Source organism: Lissotriton vulgaris, chromosome 9 (assembly GCF_964263255.1).
Source record: "Lissotriton vulgaris chromosome 9, aLisVul1.2, whole genome shotgun sequence".
Lineage (NCBI taxonomy): Eukaryota > Metazoa > Chordata > Amphibia > Caudata > Salamandridae > Lissotriton > Lissotriton vulgaris.
The window spans coordinates 966,072,042-966,081,296 of NC_141697.1; the positions used below are offsets into that span (position 1 = coordinate 966,072,042).

General features: G+C 44.6%; 1 pseudogene; it reads right to left on the reverse strand.

Annotated features, from left to right (window-relative positions):
- Positions 1-7,955: 7,955 nt before the first annotated feature.
- On the reverse strand, positions 7,956-8,387 carry LOC147692623 (small ribosomal subunit protein uS12 pseudogene; annotated as a pseudogene).
- Between the last annotated feature and the right edge of the window lie 868 nt (positions 8,388-9,255).

A 9,255-nucleotide genomic window follows, 5' to 3' on the forward strand; every position in this document is an offset into this window, starting at 1 on the left:
TAAATATGCCCCTATATTTCTTGCCAAAAGCAGCTGTGTCAAGCATTACCATGGAAAGGGACAAGATGGAAAAAGAACAAGGTCCTTGTGGCAAGGGGAAGTTGGATATCTAGACCTGGCCAACAGAAGGGAACAAATAGGCACAGAAGCAGTATCAAGATTAGAAACATAGGTTGACAATGGTCCAGAAGAGGAGATGAAATGAGGCTAAGATGCATTAATAAAAGAAAAAGAAAGCGGATATGTTTCGCTCAGGGTATTAGTATGCCTTTGTGCTTCCTTGAAATGGATTAAGGGCAAACTATAAACCTGAGCGAAACAAGTTAGCTATGCTGTTCACAATAAAGCCTAAAATAAAAACAGAAATTGACCAAATTAATGGGAAGGCAATAACTGTCTTTATTACATATGGTAAGCAGCCTTTACAACGCGGGCATTACCCCGCGCTGCTATTACAACTCTGCTTTTACAACGCAAGTCGTTACAACGACTTGTGCTGGAAAGCGCTGTTGGATAGGGAATAGTTAATTTTCTATTCCAACACCTTCCCTACTGTAACGTGGGCTGGAGATGAAATAGAAAATTAAACTATACCACTCTCCAGCCCTTACAGCGCAAGTCGTTGCAATGACTTGCATTGTAAAAACAGCGTTGTATTGGCACACAGGGTAAAAACCCGCGTTGTAATGCCATACAACCTTACATATAGAGATTATATGTGATCACCTAACACATTCCTTACTATTTTATAGACGACATTTAGAACATAATATTTTTGTCAGCTTACATCTCTTTATGCAATTTTATGACATGAAACTATCCAGGACATGACAGCTGGTTACAAAATTGATGTGATCCATTGCTAAGTCCAGTTGGGGCACACTTACAAGCCCCTTGTGCCACCGGTGCATCACTTTTTGTGACGCTCGGGTGGCGCATTTCACTGCCACATATTTACAAGGACAGGAAAATCCACCCTGCATGACTTTTCCTGTCCTTGTAAATACATGAAGCACTTTGCATGAAAGGGGCATTCCATGGGAGTTTCCACGCAACAGCCATGGAACCTGACACATTTCCAGATTTACGAGGAGTCATAAACCTGGAAATGCATCAGAATACTATGTCAGGGATGGCGTAGCGAGGCACAATGAGGAAAAATGTTCTAATTTCTCCTCGTTAGGTCTCGCGCCTAGCGTTGCAGTGCGAAGCATTGTCACACAGTGAGATACACCTTGTAGGGGGTTTAAAAACTAACCTAGGAATCGCACACGCTTGTGCGTGTGCTTTTCCTTTTGGCCCATGCTACTAGCCTTTGCGTGTGTCTTTTTAACAAAGACAACACGCAATTGACCAAAGGCGGGCGCATTGCTCCGCCCATGGCCTATTTGTGTCGGTTACCCACACCGCCGCCATGTGGTTTCAATTATCGTGCCCAGACACGGGCGCGATATTTGAAACCACATGGCTCGCTGTGGCGCACGCGCTCCCGCGTCTAGCGTTATTTTTTTTTATCTCCCAGTCAACGTGGAACTTGCTGGCCTTGCTCTTGTGAGCCTTTATTTACTTTTAAGATTGCTACTGCTGCCATAGCTGTGCTCTGTGTGTAGCCTGTTGAAGTTGTCCTTGTTTCCATTGCCTCACTAGCTTTCGTACATGAAGTAATTTTTCCAAAGCGCAGGGATCCCTTGGTTATTATTCGCACGCGTCAGGCTGGTCCTGCCTCCATGCAGACTGGAAGGGTGAGTACACTAATATGGTGTGCTCATGGCTGTAATTAGCTCGGCATGCACGAGGCATGTTGTCATAGCAGCACCATGAGAAGTCACCAGAATTAGGGAAAGATTGAGCATACCACGGAGACTGGGTCATACTGCCCTGTGATATGTGTATAGTGCTTCCGGTCGCTGTCGAGCAACAAAGAACACACCATGATGCAAGTACTGCGTGCAGTTCATGGGGTATGAGATTTTAGCGGCCAACATGAACAGCGTGGGGTGTCATGCCTGAGGTTAGGAGGGATACCCGGCGTTACGGCAGACATGGAGCTGCAGCTATGCATGAGTTCAGGCAGAAAGGTCTGAGGCAGAGGAACCCATGCCTGTGGTGTGGCTTATGTCATGGTATAACATGCACATGCATACACCACTTGCGGGCTCCATTCCCATTAACACGCGCGCACCACACTGCATTCTATATCGCTTAGTTTTTTATCGCCATCTCTTTCCCTCCGGCTCCCCTCTCATTTGTCGGTCCCTTCTCCCTCTCTCTTCTCCTGTCTCTATCTTTCTCCTGTCTCTTGCTCTCTCTCTATGGGTCTCTTGGTCTTTCTCGTTCACTTGCTCTCCTTCACCCTGTGCTCTTCCTAAACTGTATCGCAACATCATCTTCCGCCACTGAACTGTCATTGAAACAGTCTGCCAAACCCCGACCGAGATGCAGGATTCATTGATAAAATCTCATAAGACAAGTTACGCTGCTGCATCTAGCTAGCAACACTTTGTTGCACAACTAACTCAACCCTTCACTTTTAGAATATCAGTCAAGAGCAGGCTGCAGCACACACACAGCAGTTATTCAGGCTATGGAAGGAACCAGCCTTAATACAGGCTACCGTGACCACTGACTCCTGATGGCAAAGTGTGATTTGTATTTTGTTTAGCAAATATTCACCCCCAAGGTTTCCTTTCTACCAAACTCAAGACATCCAACGCACCCGAAAAAATAGGCTTATTATGACTCTAAATGTCATTTCAGAAGGGGCAAAAGAGATGACTGCCACAAGAAAAAAGAATTGGCATAGCCAATAGGTCTCACCTTTGGGACCTTTTAAATGTTTAGGCATGCAACACAAGTTGTTCCCCAACCCCCCAGATCATCTGTTGTTTTTTCACCCGTCTACATTCTACTCCGCTTTTTATATATTTTATATCTACTCTCCTGTTCCTCTGTTGCTTCCAACCCCTCCCCACATGGCATCCTGTTTTCATCGTTACCCCTTCCTCTGCTGCATTACAATGCTGGAAGCTTTTACAATGCCCTGGTCTATAGCGGCGGCCAGCCAAGCTAAAATTATTCTTTTAAGACCTACACTACGTTCCTTGATGCAACGTTATAAAGTAGCACAGTGGCCATCAGAAAAGTTTTATAAATGCTGTTTACTATCATTTCTATGCTCCAAATATGTCTGCCAAGTTGCATCATGCAACATCATAACAAGCGTCATCACATTGCATCAATTGCATTCTTGAGAATATAGAAGAAAGTCCAGAAAACAATGTTTTTGATACGTATGGTGTGTTGTCGCTTTGCAACAGGAGATCTGGTGGACAACTTGTAAGACTAGAAAACAATATGTTTTATATTTTTAGCACAGCTGGTCTCCTTTGTTGAAATTGCCAATGACAGAACATTATAAAAGCATCTGGCATAAGCAAAGGCACTAATCGGCAGCCACAAAGCATTCACTTATTGGCTTTGTCAATGCTTGTTCACTTTAGGCAACAGCAACAGGCGCACCTGACTGGAGTTCAGGGTTTGAGTTGGCATATAAGGTCTGAGTTTGCTTCCTCATTAACAACCATTGACAATCCCCATGGGTCTCGCCTTTGGGGCCTATTAGCTTTGGAAGTTCATTCTGCTGGACTGTTCAGAATCGGGAGAGACTGGTCAGCATCTTTGAAATAAGGTCTCGCATTTATGCACATTTGAGCTATTGGCATTGTAAATGTCAATGCCTTTTTCTATGATTTGGTTTTTAAAACTTAAAACAAAAGCATTGCCATTTACATTGCTAATAGCTTAAACTCACTTAAATGCAAGACCTATTGCATTGCAAATGCTTGTTTTTTTTCTTTTTTCAGTTTGTGCTGCATTCTACAAAAGACATTGAAATAGGAAAATGCCTCTAGTGCTAGTTTTTGCGCTGGAAGGGGGCCTTCCTGTGCAAAAACAATCTCCCCATGGCGCAGGCATCCTTGCACCATGGTGCAAGGGTGCCTGCGCTGGGGCATGGCAGCTGTTTGTGTGCCAGCGCAGAGGAGAGCACAGGAATGTGACATATCATTGTAAATATGTTGCATGCCGGTGCTTTGAAAGTGCTGCAGTGTGGCGCAGCCAAAGGGCACAGCAGCACTTTCTTGTAAATCTGCCCCCAGTTATTTTTAATTATCACAAAATTGGATTCACAGAATTTCCCTTGTGACCTTCAGGCACACCAAGAGATCAGAACTGTATTTGCCTTCCAGAATTCTCTGACATATTTCAGAAAAGTGGTAAAAGTTAGTTGCTTAACTCATTTAGGTCAGCAAAGTTCAAATCACTCAGCAGAAAAAAAAACAGTGCATGAATGTATTACACTCCAGGGATTACACAAGTGGAGTTTGCCTTTTAGACAGCTAAAACAATAACACAAAAGGACATTTGACATATAAGGATTAGAAGGATGTTGTCTTAAAAAAATGTTGATGCTTAAGTTGAATTTTCTAATTGTTGAAGCCCTTCCTCATGGTTGGCCCATGCCTCAAAGAAGCTCAACAATACTAACCCTGGGAGGAGCAGGCTTAGTGCCTCTACGCGAAGTTCCATGGAGTTAGGAAACAACTCCATGGAACTTTGCTCCGTGTCCTTCACCCTCCCACTGTAATTAAAAGTAATTCAAAATACACTTACCTACCATGGCTGCCTCCTCCTCGCCATGGTCGCTTTCCTTCCTCCTCCTCGGCGTCCTTCTTCACTGATAACCCCTACATTGAACGTCTTGCGCGTGCCCATGCGCATTCGCAAGATGTACAACCTAGGTGTTATTTGGGTGGAAGGAGAGGTCGGCTAACTACGCTCTGCCACGGAGTTGTAATTTTGCCTGAACATTCGCAACAGAATGCGGAGTAGACAAAACTAAGTAAACTGCGATGGCGGAGCGTGGTTACCGCCTGGGCAAACACAATACTTCCAACTACTTCTAAGCACTGGGCAAACTTTAAATTACGCTGAAGTAATTTGCATAATTTCAGGCCAGTTACATGACATTTGTGAAATTCATAATTTTTCTACGCCGCATAATTACTTACTATTTGTAGTAAAATTATACTTCACCAGTTGTAGAAACATTTTACTTGAACAACAGAACTCGAGCGGCTGTTGTTCTGGTGCCTTGCTTTTTAGCACTATTTTTTAGCATGAATTAAGTTCTTGTGTCAAAAATTGACACAAGGATGCATTTTTGCCTTAAAATATGGTGTTGAATAATGTATTTGCATCTCACATATCTTTGCCTATTTTTGCTGAGATTTCACATCCTGTAGAATAAGCAAGTTATGCACATTTCACACACCCCTATATTCTACGCCAGTTCCAATTTATTTTGTCCATACAGTGTGGAGAGACATAAACAAGTAGCCTAGGTAGTGAGCAGATTATCCTGACTAAGAGGCCTTTGGGAAAGGACAAAGCAATCACTACCTTAAGTAGTTTGCCCTTACCTTGGTGCCCCCTTTCCATTAGATTGATATGAAGATTCAAAATAACAGAAAACATTGTTAGCAGTGGAACTGGACACTGAGAAGATCAAACCAAAACATTTAGAAGAAACTCTTGACCAAACTGAGAGTTTCATCTGAAAATGGCAACCAGGTTGTCATTCATGCAAAACATTGTGAAGGACTTCAAGTGGGTGGACTTCACATCACATCCACCACAAACATGTCATTTGATCGCTATTGACAATATTCGGTCCTTGACTCTGCGATCATGAATGCCAATGGTTGAAGAAAAGACTTTGATGCTATAATACAGGAATCTTCTGATGCATTGATCAGGGCAGTAAGAGGATGGCAAAGGCAATAGCAGCTGGCATTGCTTGTTGGTGGGCGAAAGGGGTTGTGGGTGGATTTGTGGAGGGTGTCATGAGCAAATTAAAAAAAATAATAATAATTAATCTTACCTTTCCGCCGGGTCCCGCGTCTTTTCGGCTCCTGCTCTCCTGCCTCCGACAGGAACAGGAAGCAGGCAGCTAGGCTTCCTCCCCTATGCCAGTCAAAAAGCTGCAAGAAGCATTGTGATTGGTCAGGGCGCCACCCAACCACCCAACTAATGGGGTGGCCATGTTCTCCATACAGGCTGCAATGAACCCTGCATGGAGAATGGCAGAGTATGCATGACTGGTTTGGGCGGCCTGAGAGGACTGACCAAAGAGTCTTTGTGCACTCAGGGGTGGGAAAACCACTCCTCCCCTGCCCTGCTCAAAGAGCAGAGCAGCACCAACCACCCGCCCAACCGCAATGCACAAAGCAAACATAAAATGGTAATAATTTTTCGATATTTTGTTTAGTTATGTCCCATGCCCTGCTAAACCTTATGACCTGTCACAGAGTAATGTGAGTCCTGAAGCCTTGTTAACCTGGATTAGGGCAACCATACAAAACATACAATTGAATAAATAAAAATCTGAAGAATTTTGAATGAAACCATAAACTCTAACATCCACTTTGTAAAGGGTCCTGTCAGATTTCAAAGAAGGGGTTTGAGAAAAGGAGGATGGCCATCTTCTTGAATTTTGCTTTGAGCTGAGATGACCTTCAGTAAAAAGCACTTTTGACTCCAGAAGATGACTATTTTCCTAAGTGAAATGTCTCGGATTAATATTATTGCAGTCCACTTACCATCCTTGCCTACATAATTGCAATAGGAAAATGGTATTTGTTTCCACTAATCTAAAGCTAATGCTTGCCATGGGTAAATGGCTTATTAGTGTGAGAGGGCCACATAACATTAGATTGCAGACATAATCCCACACCTGGAGGTTGACAATCAAATGACAGTTCACCATACCACTGCAGAGGAATAACCATTTTAAGACACCGCCTAGTGGAGGCAGAACCTGGCCGCCTCAGAAGATGGCTGCTATCTCATAGATGTTCTGTGCACCCTCCTCTGAATATCCTATTCTTTGTTGCTGGGGATGCTGTTTGGATGCTTGAAACGGGGGACGGTCCCGAAGGAATGTTACACCTCTGAATGGTGAGTCGTGAGTCAACTCCCCCATTCCACAAACTTCTTTCTCCCCCAGATACCACTGAGACCTCACAGGTCTGGTGAAAAGAAGCAGCTTCAGCATAGTCTTCCTCTGGATCGTGGTGTGAGAGATCACACAGCCTTGGGAGGCTTTCCAAATAACAGGTGCACCCTGTAACTCTGAAACCGGGCACTTGGGAAAAGTGTAGATGGCGTGCAGTTACGAGGTCCCAGACCGCACTGTGCTCTCCAGCATGCCACCACGTAGCAGTGTGGATGGTGCTACTCTCCCTGGAGCCCCATCCCAGAGACCAGGAACATACTGATGCAACACCTTCTCAACCTTGGAGCTTCAAAAAGATCCACTAAATGATCCAATCAAAAGTGACTGCTTGGCTGTGACAGTGGTAGACACAGGGCTTCTGGGCTGTGAAAGTGGTAGACAAGGGAATGCTTGGCTGTGACAGTGGTAGACAAGGGGGAGAACGGTTATATGTCAGTACAACGCATGCTTTTACCCTGCATGCCATTACAATGCGGGGATTACAACGCAAGTCGTTACAACGACTTGCGTTGGGGGCACTGGATAGTGGAATAGTTTAATTTTCTATTCCAACTCCAGTCCCCGTGGATAGTAAGGAAGGTGTTGGATAGAAAATTAAACTATTCCCTATCCAACAGCGCCCTCCAGCGAAAGTCGTTGTAACGACTTTCGTTGTAATCCCCGCGTTGTTATGGTGATGCGGGGTAATAGTTGCGTCATAAAGGATGTTCCCCGGGAGAACTGACTAGTGGATGTTGATCCGCTTACTAGTGAATTGCCATGCTGACTGGAAGGCAGACTTGGACAAAATTGGCCCAGGTGAGATTATTGCTGCACTTGAATGAAAATGAAATATTTTAATGAAAATGTGTATTGTGCAAAAAGATACTATCCAACAAATTTAAGATCTTGGCCTCTCCTTTCTGCCTTTGTATAAGGCTAACAGGGAAACGTTGGCTAATTTTACAATCTTGAAACAGACTCCTGGGATATCACCACCAGCATGACCAGCATGACCAAACCCCGCCAGAAAAACTTCTTGATTTTCATCAATGAAGTTCAAGCAACTATCGTTGGGAATGAAAGATGTGAGTTTCTTGTTGTTCTTGATCAGCTCTACTCAAACACACTTCCTGATGGCAGAGCTAGGCTGCTTAGCCTCTACACCAGCTTTTTATAGGACTATTCCCTTGGCCTGAGACACTCCTCCAAAGAGGTTGGCCTTTCGAGCAGCACCCAGATGAGACTTCTTGTATCGTTTGTCATGCCATTTCTGTTCATGACGGTGAATGCGAAGTTTCCTAGCTGAACGAAGTCCACAGCACTTACCCATTGTGTTGCCCTCAGGTTGCACTGGAATGATACTTCCTGTTGTGTGGGCAAACACAGCGAGTGGAGAAATTGGAAATTCAGGGCATTTCATTCCAGCATGTTGTTGCTCAGAGGATCAATCCAAATACCTTAGTTAGTGCAACCCTGGTCATTAAGCAGAACTGAGCTTTTCCTTTTGGGGAATATTGCTGTTGACATATGGCCGGGATGCTCGCCACCCACTCCCAACACCTATCCCCAAGGATGGGAGAAGTCGGACACTGGTTTGAACTTTTGGAAGGCGGGAGGGAGTCACCCTCCCGGCCGTATTTATTAAAATATGAAACAAAATTTAAAACATTAAATAAAAGTTTCATCATTATGTACAATTTTACATTTATTACATTTCGATGAAGACATGTACTTTGGCTAACCTTAACATATCTCTAATACAAAGGTTTCCTAGCCGAGTCTAACATCCTGAAAATGCATACATTCTACATTAAAATTGTACATCCTAGCATTACGGGCCAACGGCAAGGTCTTAACCGGTGTCAGATCCCTACTACCAGAATCTCGCCCTCACGGTGTGAGTGCCGCATGCGCAGAGGACTCTACCCTCATTGCCAACTGTAACTTCCCTTGTTGTGGTGGGGGCCCCCTTTCCACTCGACGCCATCTTAAAGGTCGTCCGAGTCCCGTGTGAGGTATCTGTAGGAAGGACAGCGTGGACTCCCCCCCATCCCCACACTCTCTATCCGCCGTCGCGGATATCCGGCCCCCGGGAAATTAGTAGGAGGAGCATGTAGCCGCCTTCCCCCCTGGGAGGGGCCTATGGCCGTCTCCCCCCAGGCGACCCATCCTTAGTGGGTGCCGCCTCCCCGTGGAAG